This window comes from Manacus candei, unplaced genomic scaffold, assembly GCF_025592945.1.
Source record: "Manacus candei isolate 608988 ecotype Guabito, Panama unplaced genomic scaffold, ASM2559294v1 h1tg000015l, whole genome shotgun sequence".
NCBI classification, from domain to species: Eukaryota; Metazoa; Chordata; class Aves; order Passeriformes; family Pipridae; genus Manacus; species Manacus candei.
In genome coordinates this window covers 23,231,431-23,251,663 of record NW_026138063.1, presented here as the reverse complement: position 1 = coordinate 23,251,663, position 20,233 = coordinate 23,231,431, and the positions used below count along the sequence as shown (strand labels likewise).

The following is a 20,233-nucleotide window of genomic DNA, read 5'->3' as shown; positions in this document are numbered from 1 at the left end:
AAATATTTAGAAGACTTGGATTCAGTCGCCAGGACAGTTGATAAATACGAGGAAATGGAGAAGGAAATTACCCAATGGAAAAGCTGAGTGGCTCTGGAGCGGCGGAGGCGCTCGGCTGCTGTCTGCAGTTGTCACTAGGTGGCACATTGGGCCCACAGTAACTCCCACGTGGAGGATTTTATTCCCTGGGAACTGCGGGTACGTCAGGAAAAGCAGGTGATTTGGGGGAGTGCGTGTGTGAGGGACGTGAATGAAAACTCCTTTTGTGGGCTCAGTGTGTGGCCGAGGCTTCCCAGCAGCAGAATTGGCCTTTCACCGCTGTCCAAGTGTAGCCTCAGGATCCCTTGGGCATCTTTCTCCTGGAATTCTACAGAGAGCTCGTCTTGTGACTTCGCCCACGACTGGTTGGCAAGTGCTTGGACACTGGGCTCTTGTTTGCCCTCGGTGGCTGTGCCAGGACTTCATCCACTACCTCAGAGGGGTCAGCTCTGCATCTGCTGGGGGGAGACGTGAAAAGGCAAAAATCAAAGAGAGATTTGGGCTGTTTAACCCCATCAGTGCTGGGACCAGCATTGTAGTACTTGTCTCCGAGTGGGATTCTTAATTCCCAGAGTTGAATTTGTTCCTGGGCTCTCTCTGTCTTACATAGGTAATTCTGTATTGCAGTCTGACCCTTGGAATGGCAACATCCCAGATTGCCAGAGTTCAGTGGCAGGGCAATCTCCTGAAAACTCACTTTTTCTTTTTTAAACACCAGATAATACCAGTTGAAAATCACAGGTTGAATCCTTCAGTTAAATCAAGCTGCCTGATATCAGACCCTGGGGGAAGGAAATGGGAATCACAGAATCACAGGATGGTTTGGGGTGGAAGGGACCTTAAAGCTTATCTCATTTCAACCCCTGCCATGGGCAGGGACACCTTCCACTGTCCCAGGTTGCTCCAAGCCCTGTCCAGCCTGGCCTTGGACACTTTCAGGGATGGGGCAGCCACAGCTTCTCTGGGCAACCTGTGCCAGGGCCTCCCCACCCTCAAAGGGAAGAACTTCCTTCTAACATTCAATCTAAACCTACTCTCTCATCTTTTGAACAAATGAGAAAAAATATTGCAAGGGGCAAAAATACATGTAAGTAAAATACATGTCAAGATTCCCATCAATCAGCTTTTCAGCTGCACTTGAGTAATAGATTCTGATTAAAGTAAAATATGAGAGGAGTGGCAGAGCTTCTCAAGGAATGCTTTTTGTTACAGCAAATATTTGCTGTTTTTAAATCCGTAGCATTTGCCTAATAAGTATAGCAGATAGGTTTTTCTTTAAAAGGTGTAAATAAACCTAATAACCATAGTAGTGTTAAGTACAAAGGAATTTGCCAGTTAGACTCCCTCTCAGAGCAGAAACTGCTACTGTTAAGCCAGCACAGAATTTAGCAGGTGTGCCCAGGTGTGCCATTGCAGGAGGATGCAGCTGCCAGCCCCACGTGGATCACCAAGACACCAGAAGATGATCTGTAATGCCTGTGCAAAAATTCTGGCAGTTTTGGAGACAAAAATGAGGTGTTCCTGGCAAGAAAACACCAATACAAGGGTTGGACACAAACACTTCCATCATTAATGTGTCTAAAGACCGAATCAGAGCGGGGAGAGAAAAGGGGATGGAGTGTTAGAGGCCATGTTGGGAGTTAAGGCTTTCTGAATACAAATTAATGGGTATAACAAAAAAAAACCAACCAAGAAAAAACCCTCCTAGTTTGTAAAAAAAGCTGTGCCTGGGGAGGGAGGCAGAAGGATTGGAGGGGGGTCAGGATTCTGCAAAGGAAGCAGGAGCTGAGAGGGATTGGGGGGTAGCAGGCAGAGGCAGCACAGAGGGTGAGGTGCCTCCTGGGGATGGGAAGCAGAGCTGAGGGAAGGGTGAAGTCACAAACCCGCTGTGGTCCCTCCAGAGATGATGCAGAGGTGAATTAGCAAAAGCTAATTGATCCTGGGAGGATCACATATGGAGCTGAGTCAGAAAGGGAAAGTAACGTGTACGGAAAGAGGAGCAAAGATGATGGCCGTGCCCGCAGGGGGAAGGCTCAGAGCCAACAGTGGGGTCACTTTGGAATACTGCTCCTGGAAAATGGGCTGAAATATGGCAGGTCTGTGGGGGCAAGTGTGCTGTGACCACCAGCTCTGCAGTAGTTCAGAGTGAGGGAGCAGACAGCCAGCACGTGTTGGCTGGGAGCACAGGCTGGGGAGCCTGATGTGCCCAGACCTGTGTGGAGGTTTGAGGTGTTTGTGGATCTTTCCCCCAAGACCCACGTGAGGAGAAGCTGCCTGGTGTGTATCCTGCTCCTTCTGAGAGGAAAACCAGACCTTGCTTCAAGCCAGGACTGACAGAGGAGGTGAAGTCTAGGCTGCAGGGCAGTTTGGGGAAGTCATGTGGAAGATTAAACGGCTCGCAGGACTTTAGGGCCCATCCATTGCTTTCTCAGCTGTGTTACCACTGGATTTCTTGGAAGCTGCACATCTGAGTGGGGGTTTGGGTTGCTGATGGTGGGAAGAGACACCACAGAGAGCTGTAAATAATTTTTTATAAATTATACATATAAATATATATTTATATATATTATATATAAAGTACATGAATTATATACCTATATAAAAATTCTATATATTTACATATACATAACATATATGCTTATATAGATGTTCTATATATAATATATACTATGTATTATATTATATATTATGTAAAATGTACATTATATAGTATGTTACCTACAAAAATGTTAAATATAAAATATATTACATATAATAAATGTTATATATGTAAAATTTATATCTATTGATATAGATTTATAACGATTTATATATATATAACCTTTATTCTTTTTGTAGACTGTTGAGCTCTTTTATTCTCCTCTGGCTGTGGGCAATATCCAGCTGCAGGGGGCAAAGCCTCTAGGAAAAATATGTTATATATATAAAATTAAAATCTATGTAAATATAATAAATAAAAATCTACGATATATAATATATATTATATATTATGTAATCTATATAATCTAGCATAAAGACATATAAATGTTATCTAGAAATGTTATATACATAACATTTATTATATGCATATTATATTTAACATTTAATATTGATAATTTATAATGTATATATAACAAAAAATATAACATATAACAGATATAAAATCTATATACATTTATATATATACTTTATATATGTAACATTATATATATATACCCCATGTATGTATAACATATATATGTGTGCATATATATATATAACACATTTATTCTTTTAGGGCTGTTAGACAGTTTTATTTTTCTCTGGCTGTGGCCCAGAGAAATATAATATTATATAGATAAACATATATATAAATAATATATATTATTTACAGATATAAAGCACATTTCCCATCAGGGAGGGGTACTACAACTCCCATTATGCCACGCGGGGAGCCCACTTCCGGCTTCCGGCAGGCGGTGCCCTGCCGGCGGTGCCCCGCCCCTGCCCGCCCCCGCGGGCTGTGGCCACGCGCGGCGGTTCCGCTTCCCCTCCGGCCCCGCCGCCGCCGCCCCGCCGGGTCCCGGTCCCGCCGCCGCGCTCAGCCCCGTCCAGCCCGTCCGTCCGTCCGTCCGCCGAGGTGGCGGCGCCGGCCCACCCGGTGAGTGCGCTCACACCTGCCGGCCGCGCCCCCTGCCCTTTGTGCGGCCGGGCCGGGCCGGGCCCGCGGTGGGGATCTCTCGGGGCGCGGCCCTGTCCCCGCTCCCTCCCTGCTCCTCCGTCCCTCCCTTCCTCCCTTCTTCTCGCCGCCCTCGCCCCCCGCCCCGCCGGGCCCGGCCCCGCCGCCCCCGCCCGCCCCGGCTGTGCGGATCCGCGGCCCGGCCCCGCTTCCTGCGGGCCCGGCGGCCCCCGCCCCCAGCGCGGCCCCGGGCCGGGGCCCTGGGGAAGGGAGAGCTCCTCCGCCCCGGCGGGGAGCGGGGCTGTCACAGCTCCCGGGGTGAGTTACTGCGGGGATCCCGGCACCGGGCCGTGCGCGGCCGCTGTCAGCGCCCGCGGGCCGCCCGAGCTCCCGCTCCCCATCCCGGGTAATCCCTGCTCCTGGTCCCCGAGCCCGCCGGGGTTTCCTCCTTCCGCTGTTTTCTGCCTTGTTTCTGTCGCCGCTGTTTTGTTTATCCCGTCAAAGCCCCGCATGGTGGTTTAGAATCACAGAATCCCAGGATGGTTTGGGTTGGAAGGTACATTAGGGATCATCCCATCCCACCCCCTGCTATGGGCAGGGACACCTTCCACTAGCCCAGGCTGCTCCAAGCCCCGTCCAACCTGGCCTTGGACACTTCCAGGGATGGGGCAGCCACAGCTTCTCTGGACAACCTGTGCCAGGGCCTCCCCACCCTCACAGGGAAGAATTTCTTTCCAATATCCCATCTCAACCTGCTTTTAGTAGGTTAATGGTAATGGGGAGCAGGGAGGGTAAAGTTGGATTTAGCCTGGTCCATGTGGCAACTGCCTAAAGGCTGATTTCGGAGCAGAGGGTTCATCAGCTGCTTTCGAGGAGCTGTGCTGTGCTTTGCTGTAGCCAAAATAAACCAGTTCACGTGCTGCCTTATGGCCAGTGTCTGGATATATAATACAATCATTATTTTGGAAGCCCTACACTAATAGCTATGTTAAGGGCGATTCAAACATGGTATGCTGTGAGGTTTTTATCATCTTATTTCTGTCTTTCTTTGGGTTTCTGCCTGTTTTTTGGTGGGTTTTATACCTGAAAAATAGAGCCTGCTTTAGAGAAAGTCTGGGATTTGCTTTGCAGCTTGAGTGTCCTTCACAGTGTGAGTCCTGGAGTGGCATCTCCCTAAAAAAACAGGGACTTGCTACTCAGTGCTTCAGTTTCTTCATTTTGGAGATGAAGGTAATTAAACTCATAGGGATATTGTGGAGGCAGGTTAAAAAAATATGTTACACCAGAGAACTGGTTCATTATTACAGACTGAAATAAAGTGGAAGCAAAGTAGAATTATAAAAATGCAAAAATGTTATGAGTTTTGGAGTGGAATCTTTGAGCTAATAGGAGCACTTCAAACAAAGTGCACTGGGTAATGTTCTAGAGGCAGGAAAAGCCTCACTCCAAAGTTCACTGGGTGGATATTGCAGTTCTTGAGGCCAGAACAGAAATGCTTGAAGGAGAATGACTCGAATCTTCTGTGTTATCTACGTTGTGTGTGGAATTTGGCTCATCTTTGCACGGACATGGTTGTTAACAGTATCAGGCTCTTAGCTGTGGAATAATGGCTCTGTCTGGGCACTTAGCACTTTTTAACACCACTGCATCCAAGGCCTGTGCTCTGCTGTGCAGCAGCTCGTCAGAGGTTGATTTACTAGGATGAAATTTGTACTGGGATACAACTTGGACCTTTGGCCAACTGGGGGAGTTTCCTCTTGGAGGCACCTGCTCGTGCTCCCTCTCTGGGCTGGATGCTGGAGTGGGTGGGTGGGTGGATGCTGGGACCATGTATGGCAACTCCAGTCTTGGGGTTATTTTAAAATAATATCCTTTTAAAATCCCATGTGTACTTGTGTTGTTTGTCAGCATTTTGGTTGTGTTTAAAAGGGAGAGTTATTCAAGCACCTTTGGTTTTGAAATAACTTTGGAATTGAGGGTTTTGATTGGTGCTGCAGATTCTGCTCTCGTGATAAGAAAAAGCTGTAGGGACCTCAGTGTAGGTCTGTGTGTTATTAATAAGATAATTCAGTTTCAGAGCTCTTACATCTGTCTTGGGTTGGTTTTGTTTGGGTTTTTCCCCTTTTATCTGTTTCCTGCATTAGGAGGTCTGTGCCAGTATTTTCTCGTTCCTCACAACACACACGTTTTCTGACGTGGCCGGCACAACAGAGAAGCAGCTCTTTGTTCTGCAAACAACCCTGAGTTAAAGGCACTGCTCTGGAGGGCCCAGGGATGGCACCAGCAGAATTTCCAGTCCTGAGACAGGGCTTTGGAATGGAGCTGAGTCTCCAAAGCATCCACGAGGAGATGGTGGCAGAGGGCTGGTGGTGGGGAGAGCAAGGGGAAGGAGAGGACTTCAGCAGCCAGGCTGCAGGGATTAACATCCTGATGAACATATTGCTGCTGGCAGCTGGGAAAAGGCCAAACAAGGTGGTTGTGGAGCTTTCCCTTCTTTCCCTGGGAAGGTGGTTGCTGCGATCACCCTGCTCTGCCCTGTCAAAGTGAGGGCTCTCTTTTGGGCTGGGATTGATTCAGGAAGGCTGCACCAAGCTCCATTTTCAGTTTTCCAAGCAGGCACCTAAATCCTTATCAAATGTGATTGTCTGGCCCCAGACTCTGAGGGCTCTTTGGAGTTGCACAGTGTCCTGGAGGGGTTTTTGTCCCTGCCATGGCAGTGCCAGGCACTGAACCTCGTCAGGTGCCAGCGCTGAGGCTCCCACTCGCCCTCCCAAGGGCAGCACTTCCAGAGATAACCAATCCCTTGGGTGCCAGGCTGGGCTGCCAGGTTGGCTCTTGGGAACGATAAAGTCCACTGGATGCAGAGCTGGATTGATTCTGCCTCCTGGCAAGGTCAGTCTGACCGGGGAAGCACCGTGGAGGAGGCTCCATCTCCTGCCAGCCTTCAGGAGGAGGTGGGGGAGAGGGAAGGAGTCCAGGGCGCTCACCCGGGGGCAAAGGACAAGGAACCCTTGGGCAGGGCAGGGTTTTGAGGGCAGTTTCATTTTAGCAAGGAAACACTGCAGTGTTCCCCGAAGGCCTAAGGACTCTTGGGCTTTCCTGTTTGGAATTACTGTGTCTTGAGCTTGCTAAGACTTTGGAAAGCTCTTATTTGCATTTAAATACAGGTGGTAAAAGGTAGTAGATGTTTTCAGGTGAGAAGAAGAGATTTCCTCGTGACCTACCTGGGATGTGAGGAGCAGATGGAGCTCAGTGTTAATGCTCGAGCCTTACTTCAGTGCTCAAGGTTTTTGAGAGCTCAGACCATGGTTTTACCTAAAGCTGGTAAAATTATTTCCTTTAACGTGAAAATACACACTTCAGTGTTTGTATTTTGACTGATGCAGTGATCACTGTCTGTCACTGAGAGCTGGAAATGCCGGTTTTGGTCCTAATTCTCTGACTTGACAGTTTTTGTAAGTGGATCATTCTTTCTGTTTTCTCAGCTTCTTTTTATTTTCTCAGCTGGGAATGGGGATTAACCAGGCTTTGAAAATGTCTCACCTGGCAGGCAGGGATGTGTTAGGAAAATGCCTTAAAATTGAGAAGGGTTTCAATTTTTCTGTTGAGATAAATTTTGATCGGACACACCGTGAATTCACAAAAGGAATTCCTCGTGCTTTCTAAAGGTTGTAGTACATTGAAAAGCTTCAGGAATTAGTGAGGCAGCTCTTTTCCTTCAGGCAAAGCAAGTGGATTTTTAAATTCTCAAATTGATGTGTCTGATTTCTGTTTGTAAATTTTGAAACGCTTTTAAAAGTCTTCAGCTGCTAATGAATGTACTGGTGCTTAGAACTGTTCGAGTGAGCCCACCTTACTAGGAAATACAGTATTTTTAAGGCTCCTAGAAAATATTGGGGGCTTTGTATAATGGATAGGTTGTTGTTTCCCAAAGGATCTGAACTCTGTGCTGGTGCAGCTCTGGCAATGCCCGAAGTTCAGTGATATTTGAATCTTTGGTCAGGGCTCTTCTCTCTGGCAATTAGCAAAATTTGTCTTTAAAGGAGTCCTTTTGACAAGGCAGGTTTAATTATTTCTAATTCTATAGTTTCATTTAAAACATAAGCAGCTGTAGGAAGGAGCCAGCATGTTGAGGCTGCAGTGAGTGTGATTTAAGTGGTGTTCAGTGTTAAGAAAGGATTTAACATCATGTGAAGCAATGAGGGCAGCTGGCAGGTGTATTCGGGAATGGAAATGCATTAAAAAGTCTTTCCAATTCAACTTCTACTTTTTTTTTTTTCCTAAAGTTTTCTCCTTGCTTTTTAGGTGGTGGATGTTTGACTCGGTGTGTACCCACAGGAGTTAAACTGTCAGCACATGAAGCCTTTCCCATAACTTCTTTAATGAGTGAAATTAGAGTTATCTGATGGCATGGGGTTCATTTTAGAAACTAATGTGATACTTTCTACTCTTTGTTGCATTTGTTTTTCATTTACAGTCATTTTAGAACTGCTTTAACTAGCAGAGGTATCTCCTGGACAGAGCAAGGAAAAACTGTCCCTGGAAGATGCTGTTTAAAATCACCTTTGAATATTTAATCCATTTTGTCTTGGAAAGGTCTCCAGTAAAGTGAGAACCTGGAGGAATGAAAATCTTTCCCCTAAGCCTGTCTACAGCAAAAGGCCATCCTGTTTTAAAGGGATCTGGGGATTTGGGATTCAGGCAGGAGCTGGCTGGGCAGATTCCAGTAAGTAGCTCACTGGAAGGGGCTGAATTGAAAGTGCACTTCAGCTCATGAATTATCTGCTTTAGGGTGTAAAAAAATAGTTGTTTAATAAGTTATGTGAATGTTTGGAAGTGAGCAACTTTTAAAATTCAGAAACATCACTGAAAAGGTAAACTTGCTGTTTTATACTAGTGTTAAATCAGCTGAGTGCTTGGGATTTTACCTGGACGTTACATCCACCTGCTGGCCCTAATTTAGACAGAAATACTGACCACAGGGTGGATGATTGCTTTGCCACCTGGGCAAGGGGCACCAGCCCCAGTTTGGGGTGCAGGGGCACAGGGAGAGGGTCTGGCTCTCCCCTGGCCCCAGACCAGGGATTTTGGGTTCCTGCCAGCCCCAATCTGTGACATCCCTGCGTGTGGGGATCCGTGTCAGGAACTCAACTGCTGGAAAGGGAATTCCTGATGTTAAACTTGGCTTGGGAATTTTGCTGAGTGATCTGACACTAATGGTCTGGAAAAGCCGGAGAGTTCTCTGTCTGGCTTTCTGCTCCTTCTGCCTTTTTCATGGAATGTGACTTCAGATCAAACGCAGAACTGAACAGGATCTCCTCACAAAATGCTGCCATCATTTTCTGTGGCTCAGCAAACAGGTTTCTAATGCTGTGAAATGATTTTTTTACTTTGAAAAAGCCTTTTATTTCCAACGTGTGAGATGCCAGCTGTCACTCTTACGAAAATAAATGATGTGAAGTCTTTGATTTGTCAGAGCTGGGGCATGATCACCAAGTGTGAAATATTTTCTGCTCTCGCCCCTGAGTGGAACAAGGAGACAAGTGAGATCTGGGATTTTCAAAGCTATTTAGCAATAAGGACAATTAATTTTAATTTGATGCCAACATGCTAAGGCTCTTTGATACCAGTGTCCAAGATTAGGAAATAATTCTTTGTGGTAAAGAAGGTCCTGACTGCTGCAGCCAGGAAATTCAGGCAAGTACCTCTTGATTTTTGGGATGAGGCTGTTTTGCAGTTCCCAAAGTATGTGTTGGCAGTGCTGGGAACTCACTTTTGTGACTACTACTTTTTCTTTCCAGCCCTTCTGGACCTATTTTATATATATTTTTATATAAATTTTTTTTTAGAGTGAATCTTGTGTTGAGATTTTTCAGTGAGGATTATTTTTCCAGGTAGTTGCTGGAAATGCAAAATAAAAATTCAAGATGGTTCAGTACAACTGGTTTGGATGGTTTCTTCACGAGCAGGGCAATGTGTTTCAGCGTGTGGTTGTGATGTCTTTTATTTTCTTCCTTATTAATAATTATTCCATTGTAAAATATTTGACTTTGAGAGGTGTAATTCTCATTCTCCTTGGCTCGTTGTGTGCATGCTGGAAAGTCTTTTTGCAGCACAAGGAAATGTACTCAGGCTTAGTAAACCTGGATGGAGTTTTACTGTGGAAGAAGTTAAGGCACCTGGTAAATTTATAAATCCACAGCAATCTGACTAGAGCTTGGAGCATCTCAGGTAATAAAGTTTTAGTGTCTTTAAAAAAAGAATTAGAAAGAAGGGTTGGGGAATAAATGGAAAGAATGAAGGATAAGTGAAAATACCCAGATGAAATTATTTTTAATTTGATTTAATTTGTGGTGGTGATGACTTTTTTTGTCCAGAAAAAACAAATTTTTTATTAACACTGTCAGAATTTAAATGATTTTTTTTCCCCCTACTCCCTCATTGCTGCTAAGATATACTTGTCAGACACGTGGTTGGTATTGAATTTTATCTTGTAATACTTTTAGCATGGCTTCTTGGAGATCTTCCTTACCATGGGATGGAAAATCTTTGGCAGTGAGTCTTTGGCAGCACTTTTCTCCCAGGTCTTACTTGGCAAAGGGACTGGTGGTGGTTGTAATTTACTTCCTCAGCACTTCCAAAGCCCAGGGACCAAAGTGAGGGAGGCAGCTTTCTAAATTTAAAACTGCATCTGAACTGGAGAAATCTCTTTGTTTCAGGGACCTTGGTCAAGATTGGAACTAGATGTGGGTTTTTGTTCCACATCGCTCTGGTTAACAGAGTGACTGTGTTTCCTGTGCTGCTGAAGCCACTTTCTCTGCCTGACCCTGAAAGGTTTTGTCAAATAACTTGTCAGTATTCCTCTTTATTGTCTTTACTGTCCATTTCCTAAACAAGGTGTGGGTATCATCAGTGCTTTCCTTTTGGTTTCTTACTCGCTGGCTCTGCGCTCGCACACACCCGGTCACAGAACCATGGGATGGGTTGGGTTGGAAGGGACCTTAAAGCTCATCCAGTGCCACCCCCTGCCATGGGCAGGGACACCTTCCACTATCCCAGGTTGCTCCAAACCCTGTCCAACCTGACCTTGGACACTTCCAGGGATGGGGCAGCCACAGCTTCTCTGGGCAACCTGGCTGATGTGCAGTGGACAGTGGGCCATTCCCCAGTGAGCAGTGTGGGGACAGGCTGGTGGCAAGCTGATATTCAACTTGCTGCTCAAACTGATATTCTGTGGGCTCTCTCTGTTGCCAGGTTTAATAGAGATTTTTATCTCTGTTTTGCTCTATGGAAATGGCTTACTGAAATTCGCTTCCTGTTTTCTTAACAATTGGAAGGACCTGAGAAAATTTTCCCTTAGATGACAAACTCTTGGAAAGCTGACCACTTCTGGAGGTGTGATGTTAAGGTTAGCTTCTTCCATGGCTAAAATAAATTTCATGAGAGGAGGATTTTTTTTATTATTTTTTTAATTAAAAGAACTGAGTTTTCATAATCACAGAATCTGTAAGTCTTCCGTGCTCATTTGTTGCAACAATAATGTTTTATGTCCTCGTTTGTACGTTCACCCTTGCTGGTAGCAGCCAGTAGTATTGTGAATTAAAAAGAGGAAGATTTGGAAAGCGTAGAAGTGTTGTGCTGGGTCAGGCTGTCAATGTGTGTCATCTCTTCTTGATAAATGTCAGCTTTAGTGTAAGGACTCTATTAAATGGCTTTTTGGAGCTGGGAGGCGGCCCAGGACTTGCTTGGTCTCCTGAACCTCTGGATGAAAGAATAGGTTATTGGTGTTCCCTGCCTGATACATCCTTCACCCTCCTGTGATGAGGGCTCAGCTGGTGCTGAGCATGAAGGCAGTGCTGTGATTTGTCTGCAGCTCATGTGTTGATGGCACAGCAAGAGCAATGTCTGATGGTTTTCGTAATTATTTATTGCATCCCTTGCAATGGAATTAGACCCCTCAGATAAGTGGGATCTCTCTTATTTCTACTGAAATAAGTAGCTTTACTTTTCTATTGGAGTGGGATGTGTGTGTGAGGACCTCATGGGTGGAATCCTCCATGTCATGGGTGAGTTTGTGTTTTTTGTAGGAGGTAAGTCTTTGAAGTCTGTTTTGTGTGAGTTCAGTCTCATCCTCACAAACATCTTCAGCTGCTTTATGATTGCACAACTGTTATTGAGGCGAGATAATAAGGTAGAACTAGGTCTGAGAACTGCATCCTTTTCATGTGTAAAATGCCTGAGCCTCACAAAAATGCATTTTCTGAAGCTTTATTCTTGCTCTGTTAAGATATCACTGAAATCTTACCATTCTGCCCATAGGAATGTCACTCATTGTGTACTGAACAGGCACAGTTACATATGCTTCTTTGTTAAACTCAGAATTTGTACAACAATAAGTGGGTTTTTTTTAAAGCCTTTCGCAGCTTTATAGGTTTGATATTATGTTTTGTCAACTGTTTCAATATTATTTTAACTTGACAGCTTCCTTTGGAAGCTCTTCAGCTTCCCAGGGTGCTGGTTATCCTGTGGGGCTGTAATTTTCACAGGCCTTTTGTCTATTCATTTGGTAATGGTGTTCTTCAGTCTGTATTTTTATGTTTTAAAAAGTATTTCATTCTTGAGCTGTAAAATCAATTTTTTGTGGCCCTGGTACTGCAGCATCCTGTATAAACAGTCGTGGATAGTAACTCCCTCAAAGTGTGTCAATATTGGTGGGATATATGAAATCATATTGAAAATTTGATGAATTTAATCACTCACAGATGGTGTTTAAGTCATTGCACTTTTCTTTACATATTTTGGGTATTTTTATCATGCATTTGATTTATGAATAGTAAGAAGCATATGGGGTAGTACTAACACAGAAGAGGTTGGGGCTTTTCATATTTATTTTTTCCTTACTTACTGGTTCCTGTAGTTCTCCTGTAGGCTTGGCAAAAAAATAATTTCCACATCAGCATAAAAATTATTTATATTTTTTGAATTACGATACAGTTCCATGCTTTTTTGGCTACTTAATATAATTTGATTTGTAGCCTGTCCTCCGTTTCTGGTTGCTTTGGGTTTGTTTTAACAGTATTTTAGATAAAAAGCTGTTTGAGTGAGAAGTGGTTTCACTAGGAATAACTTTAAAAAAAACCCTAAAATTAGAAAATTAGGTTAAAAACTCATTCTGGCAGCCAGTGTTTTTAATGCAAATTGTCATTTCCAGCATTCAAATGAGTGCTCTGGCTCCCTGAAAGACATGCAAGAACATTTGCCCAAATTTCAGGGAACTGCTGCATTAGGCTGTACATGAGTATGTTGCTTGTATGTGTGCAAGTAATTTTAAAGTAGAAAATCTGTAACAGCACACAAAGAAAACCAGTGCAGTGTCCCAGCAGGAGCACTGGAGTGTGAACAGGGGCCAGTGATTTACAGAGACCCTTTCCCTTGCTCACTTTTCCCTTCTTTTTTTTAAAGGAAAGTATATTACAGTTTTTTGGTTTTCTGTTGGTGAATGCAGGTCTAATGTCCAGAACTGTAGGGGAGTGTTTGGGCTGATTTGAGTTGTGGCAGCTGCAGGTGTGCTTTTTTGTTCTGTTTATTGTGCCTTGAAATAGTGGGGAAGGGGCTGCCTGTGGTGCTGTGCAGTGGCTGCAGAATTGGTTGTGTGCCCATCTGGGTGCTTCACCCCTCCTAACAGAGTTAAATATGCCAGGAAAAAATAAAATAGTCACTTGTCTGTGTGTACAGAACCTGTAAAACTTGAAACCTCAGCTGTGTAACAGAGTTCCCTCTGAATGTGACAGTCTTGAAGCACTTGTGCCAGCGCTGTGGCTGAAGTGTGAGGTTTTATTGTGGAGCTCTTGGGAGTGTTTTACTAAAGATCTGATTTCATCCCACGGAACTGAGCCGATGTTGGTAGTGAAACATTGGGGTAACCCCTCCTGAGTGTGTTGCTTTCTCATTAAGTAATTAAAAGACCCCACTGGGAGTATTGCATCCTGCTCTGGAGTCCTCAGCAGAAGAAACATGTGGACCTGTTGAAGTCCAGAGGAGGCCATGGAGATGCTCCAAGGGCTGGAGCCCCTCAGCTCTGGAGCCAGGCTGGGAGAGCTGGGAGTGTACAGCCTGGAGAAGAAAAGCCTCCAGGGAGACCTTGGAGCCCCTTCCAGTGCCTAAAGGGGGTTTATAAAAAGAGGGAGAGCAACTTTTTACATGGGCAGATAGTGAGAGGACAAGGAGGAATGGTTTTAAACTAAGAGAGGAGATATTTAGATGAAATGTTAGGAAGATATTCCTCCCTGTGAGGGTGGGGAGGCCCTGGCACAGGTTGCCCAGAGAAGCTGTGGCTACCCCACCCTGGAAGTGTCCAAGGCCAGGTTGGACAGGCCTTGGAGCAACCTGGGCTAGTGGAAGGTGTCCCTGCCCTTGGCAGGGGGTGGAACTGGATGAACTTTATGGTCACTTCCATGGACAACTTTCCCAGAAGTGGGATGCTGCAGGGAGCTCTTCTCTTGTAGGAGTCTGAGTGTTTGAAGAAGTCGGTGTAGTCTGTCAAGGCACAAATGGAATGTAACTCTCCCAGGAGAAATGATCTGTGGTTTCTGTGTGGTGCTGCTAGAATGGGGACATGAGCCATGCCCACCCAAGCCACCTCGGGCTGGGGGGGTTGTTTTCGAAAGACCTGTTGCCACGCCCAAGTGCTTTTGGTATTTACAGGTCCTGCATTTGATTTCTTGCAGCCTTTGCTCCTTCTGGCTGAACTTATGTCCAGTGTGGGTATGAAGATGGACGATTCTGGAGCTTGGGTCACGCAGGGGTTTTGGCAAACCCTTCCAAGTGGCCGTGCTGTCCGGGTGGCAGCACTGTGCTGGTGCGCACTGTGTCTGGGAAAACTGACTGGGAAGAGGCAGAATTTCCCACTGTGGGGTTTCGTTTCGTGGCAGGCTGGCAATGTAATAAGAGTTGGGGGTTTGGCCCCCAGGGCTGTTTTGCCAAGCTGCACTAACTGCAGTTGAAGCAAGCCTTGGGCAGCCACTAGAGAGAAACAAAGAGCTCTATTCTGAATGCCTGTGAAAAAAGAGCTCTTTTGGAGGGAGACATTTCATCTTTTCTCTTTGTCTTTTCCCTTATTATTCCTTTTTTCCCATAGCTGATAGCTCTACCAGCGTGATGAGGGAGTGACAGATCCCTTAACCTTGGATTCTTCCTGGTTTTGCCATCCTCATACATACTTTGTGACCTCTTCTCTTTCCAGTTACTCCTAACCTGGATTAGAAAGGGGGGAGGGGGAGAAGCCACAACCTTGTTTTACCATTGCACAGTAGGATTTCTAGAAGTTAATAAAAAAGGTTAAAAAAGGTTTCTTTCCCTGATAGGGATACTGATGATCCTTCTGCACACGACCAGCAGCCTGATGATGCTTTTAGAGCTGTGTCACTGCTCTGTTGGGTGGTGAATCTCCAGGTTAAACAGCTGTGAATGATGTTGTTAATACAGAAGTGCACCAAGTTGTACAGGTACCTCGTGCAGGGCAGCCTTTTTTCAAATAACTTTTGCTCTGGAATGTGTGGTCCCTCCCTGCCTGTAAATGTCAGCTTTAATTAAGAGAGAATCTCAGCAATGAGATGCAGACTTATTTTTTTCCTATTATTTTCTTGTAAACTTTCCCTGCTTGCCCTTTTCCCCATTCTCCTTTAATCTTTAGAAAACCTCAGCTCGTGAAAATAGAGGCTGAAAAGTGCCTGCTGGGTGGTGAAATATGAGTAAGCACAAACACCTCGAACCCTGGATTTGCATGTGCTGTGCCCGCCGCCGGCTGCCTTGTCTGCCTTCAGTTGACTCAGGATTTTCAGGAGGCAGAGCAGGGATAATTTCCTGGTTGAGCACCGAACAGGCTGGTTCAGACACCTTGTGTTATCATTATGCATCTTAGCACAGTGGTTCCTTGAAGGAAAACTCTGGCTGTGGGCTGTGTAAAATGGAACTGAGTTCAGCTGGTAGGCGGCAACTCCCCAGCCCCGCAGCAGAGGGTGGGAATGGATCCCCTGGATCCCTCTTGGTTTGATTCCTCCTCCACCACACTCTGTAGACCTCTGTGGGCCTGCAAGGGCTGCCTGGGAGCGAGGTGGGAATGGGCATCCATGTCCATCAGCTCGTCCCTCTGGCTCATTTCTGTGCACTCCTGTCATCAGCTGCCTTGCCAAGGGAATTTTCCTGCCAAACTTACGGGAAATGGGACACAAAAGCAGTTGGGAAGTGACTTCTGAGGCCCGTCTGGTATTGTGGCCTGTGGTGTTTGGGCTATTTCAGAGGTGACAGAGCAGAGGTTCCTGGTGGTAAAATGCCACCTCAACTCATTAGAGCCACATTTATGTTATGAAGCAGAAATGAGGGCTCAGGTGGGTGTTGATCTCCCTGCAGGTTTAAAGGGATGAAGATGAATCACAAGACTCACAGGTGGCCCCAGTGTTCAGTGAAGCCAAGTATTGTGAATTTGCTTAAATTTTCTATGCACTAATGGGCTTTTACCAGGACTCTTGCACGTCTTGTCTCTAGTCTGGGCCTCCTCAGATTTTCCTTGTTGATATCTGTTTCATTCACAGTCTTCCTCAGAAAACTGGGATCTCTTTTAGTTTCAAAAACGTTATTTTTGCAGCCTGACTGCTTGTTTTCAGTGCAGGATTCTGCACATCTGCTCAGTGCCTTAAGGAGTCAATAAGTGCTTCAGGTTGTAATGGACTTTGGCAGTGGGTTTGAAGCCTTAGTAACACTTTGAAATATTCCCTGAACAGGATATTTGTCTTGTGTAACTTGGTCCATGGGAAGCACGTCTATTACAGTTTGGGAGAGGCTATCCCTTCTTCTGCACTAAAGATAGTTTCCTTTCTGCTTTTTTTTATTTCTTCTGCTCGACCGTGATTTTTATCTTCTTTTTTCCCCCCATAATCTCTTTATCACTTGGCAATTAAACAGCATTTATTTGTGCTGATTTTTTCCCTTCTATTTCTATGACTGGGCAAAAATCAAATTAAGGGGCTGGAAAAAGACAAATTGGAAAGAATTTAGCTGAGCATGTTCTGTGTGTCATCCAGTCTGATCTTGCCAAATCAGGCTGAGTTTCTCCTTTACTCTCATTAGAGTCACAGTATTATGTGTTTCCTCTGCCACATGTAGCAGCAAAGGGAAGATAAGAAGGACCTGACCTGTTTATAAACTTCATGGTGGTTGGTTTGGTTACTGTTTGTCCCTTTGTAGATCTTAGTGAAACGTATGTTGGGCTCAGATATTTTTTATTTGGGTTTTTTTTTTTTTTAGCTGTTATCCCAACTGCATCATTTGAAGGGCGAGTACCTTTTGTGCTTCTAAATTAGGGAGATCTGCTCAGATCTTTGGCGCGTCTTAGGTTACCGGAGTTTCCTCTCCCCTCCCCATAAAAAGAAAAAAGCTAAATAAAAATAACTGGGGGTTTCACAGGTTTGGCACTGACCGAACACTTTTTACCTGCGACCCCCTGAAGCTGGAAGGACGTGTTCCAGCACGCCACGTGGAGGTCGGTGCCTGTCTTTCCAGAGGTGGGATGTGCTGGAGCACCCCCACGTGTTTCTAATAACTGTAGGTGGAAGGGATGATCCCGCTGGCTCTTCCTGGCCCCTCTCACGGTTACTCTGCTCCGTGCTTTTGCACGAGTCCTCTCTTGGCAGGCAGAAGATCTGCTACTGCATTTGCCAAGTCTGCAAGAAAGTAATTCTTTGTCTGCCACTGCCGGGTTTGGTGTTTTTTTTTTTTTTTTTTGGCACCATTTTCTGAGTCGAAATGATGAGATAAGTATTTTCGGTCTCTGAAGGTAGTCTCATTCTGTTCCAAAAAACTCCTTTTTGGATCTGATTAAATAAATCTCGTGGATCCAAGTGCTTCAAGTTGGAAAGATAAACATCCTAAAAGACTTGTTTTGTTTTTCATGGAGAAGACGAGTCTGAGACGTGCTGGATTTGTGATTTTTTTTCTGCAGCAGTGAAATAATCTCAAGCTGTTGATCTGCTGAACTAAGAGGCTGTTAGTGATGGGGCAGGAAGCTGTGGCTAGGTAGCACCATCTGAATAAAAACTTGTCAGAAAGCTGCTTTCTGCTAATCCCTGGGAGGAAGTGAGCTATAATCAGCACTAAGTGAGCTAATCACAGGAAATCTATTGCTCAACAGGAGCCTTTAAACAAAAAAAAAAAGGAGGGGGCGGGGAGGAAAGAAGAATACCCGTGGAGACACTTCATTCTGCTTTTGGACTCCAAAACCTGTTTGATCTAAGAAAATGGAATATCTGATGAAACGAGTAGCCCTCCAATCTCCTCTTAAAAACTGCACCTCTCTTCCAGAATAATGAAGTGTCAAGTCTCATCTCCTCCTGGAAGGTGGTTTTCAGGTATGAAGAGGTGGTGGTATGGGGAGGCAGTGTATAACCAAAGTACCAAAACTACTGGGGGCACTGGGAGTGAGTCTCCAGACGTTTTCAACAAGGATTTTTATAATATGAAGCAAGAGTGAGATGTGACTGTCTTAAATCTGTCCTGTCACACCAGTCTTTCACTGGAGCATCACGTGCTGGCACTTGTATTGTTTTTAGTTACTCTGTGCCCTTTTTCACTTGACATCTGCCTTGGAGATTTCTTTCCAGGCATCTCCTTTGCTCTTTTCCTGTGCTCTGGACGTGGCTGTCCCGGATGCTGTGACAAGTGTTGCCAGTGGCACCCTGTAAGGCCCTACAGGAAGGGGTGACAGCCGTGGGGTTGCTGGAGGGGGAACTCGCTGCTGGAGCAGGGGCAGGGACATGCACCCACTGTCAGCCCTTCCTTCGCTTTTGAGCTGCTCTCATTTCTTCTTCCATTCCTTCTGTCAGACCACAAGCAGTTCTGCTGTGTTGCCTTCAAGCTGTGTCGGTGGCCCAAGTGTTCTGCAGTTCAGGTGTTGTCCCAAAAAGGTCCTGCAGCTGTAGAGGCACATCAAGAATTAGGATTTCAAGAAACAAGTGGTTTTGTTTCTTAACACATTGTTAGCCTGAAATCTATTACTTCTCCTTTTTGGTCAGCCGTGCAAAATGACCTTAAATTTGATGTTTTTGCTGCTCCTTCTGTGTTGTGCTGCTGATAGTAAATGAGCTGAGTAATTTTTACTTGTAGTAAATAGAACTTGAGTTCAGTTTGCAGCACTGTGATTTTCCTGTCACAGATTTATTTGATTTATTTCACCGATTTAGTTCTGGCCCTCAGAGATCAGTGGCAGTGTAAAGCACAGTATTGTGTGCCAGGAAGAGGAATTTTATGTGCATGTTGTCAAACAGCTCTGAGCTTGATGTGATCAGTTTTGGTTTCTTTTTCCAAACAGTAGTCCAGTTTAGTTTTGCATCACATCCCAGGCAGTGAAATCACAGGTGCAGCCTAGACTCCTCGAACACATTAATTTGAACATCTTAAGAAGACAAATTCAAGTTATCACAATGTGAGAACTTTCTACAGCAGCTGTTTGATTTGACACAAGGTACCATCTACCCACCCCTGCCTGGGGCCTTGCAAGGCTGCTATGTGTGACCAGAACACAGATTTAAAACTTAATCTGCTCAAATACAAGTGCTCCAGGGAAAGTGTGAGTGTGCACTGCAGCAGGGAGGAAAATGATCGTCTTCAGTTCAATTTTATTTCCTTTTAGTCATTCTGAAAAACAAGTTTGAGGAGAAAAATGTTTGTCCTTTTCTAGAATTCAGAGGAGCTAAACAGCAGCACAGGGCTTTGGCTGGAGTGGGAGTGCTTGTGAGGCTCCATCCCCATCCCAAGGGAGCCCAGGGAAGCCAGGCCAGCACAAGAACCAGGCTTAGGAAGTTCTTCAGGAGGCAGCCCAGCTTTACACTCACACAAAGGGAACCTGGGGGGGAGAAACAACAGAAAAGCAAGTCAAAGCCAGAGCATTCTGACTAATGTGCTGCAGCAGTGTGTGTCCGTCGGCTTTCTGAAAACGCTGCCCAGTTCTCACTTTACTTTCCAGCTTTTACTCACTGTCAGGGTTGTTTCTGGGTGTCTTCCCACCAGTGGCAGCAACAGGAACTGCTGTCTGTCCTGTGACCTGGGTATGCCGTGGGTTGTCGGGCCCTTTTCATCCCCAAAAGGAAGAAAGGTAGTGAGCAGCAGGGTGTAGGTTGTAAAAATGAAACTCAACACATGTGCAGATCAGTCTCTGCAGGGGCTGGGAGGAACAGGAGGGTGGGTTAAGCTACAGGAGTTGCTCCCTGTGTGTGTCCTGCCTCACCCTTGCCTGGCAAAGGTGGGAAGGTTAATGGTGCTGAGTTAACTGTTGGACCTGGTGATGGGAGAGATCTTTCCCAGCCTACATGATTCATCGAGAGAGGAGCTGCAGTTGTGAGGAGCTTGACTTCAGGTCTCCAGCATTGGTGGTGAGTGATTTAGACAGCACAGACCCTGTCTGGACACTCTGCAGTGGAGGAGAAGAGCACATTTGCCCTTCAGCTGCTGCAGTGGGTACTGAGAAGGTGTCCGAGGCTGCTGAGGATGGAGAGGGTACTTTCATTT

General features: G+C 45.3%; 1 protein-coding gene across 3 annotated transcripts in view; it reads left to right on the top strand.

Moving 5' to 3' along the window:
* Positions 1-3,502: 3,502 nt before the first annotated feature.
* PAK2 (p21 (RAC1) activated kinase 2) overlaps positions 3,503-20,233 on the top strand; it is a 42,851-nt gene continuing 26,120 nt past the window's right edge. For 2 of the 3 annotated variants that reach the window (XM_051782449.1, XM_051782448.1), the window contains exon 1: positions 3,503-3,658. The gene's annotated coding sequence lies outside the window, so the exon portion shown is untranslated. Of the gene's footprint in view, positions 3,659-17,849; positions 18,079-20,233 lie in introns of those variants that run through there. The other variant, XM_051782450.1, reaches the window with a different exon arrangement.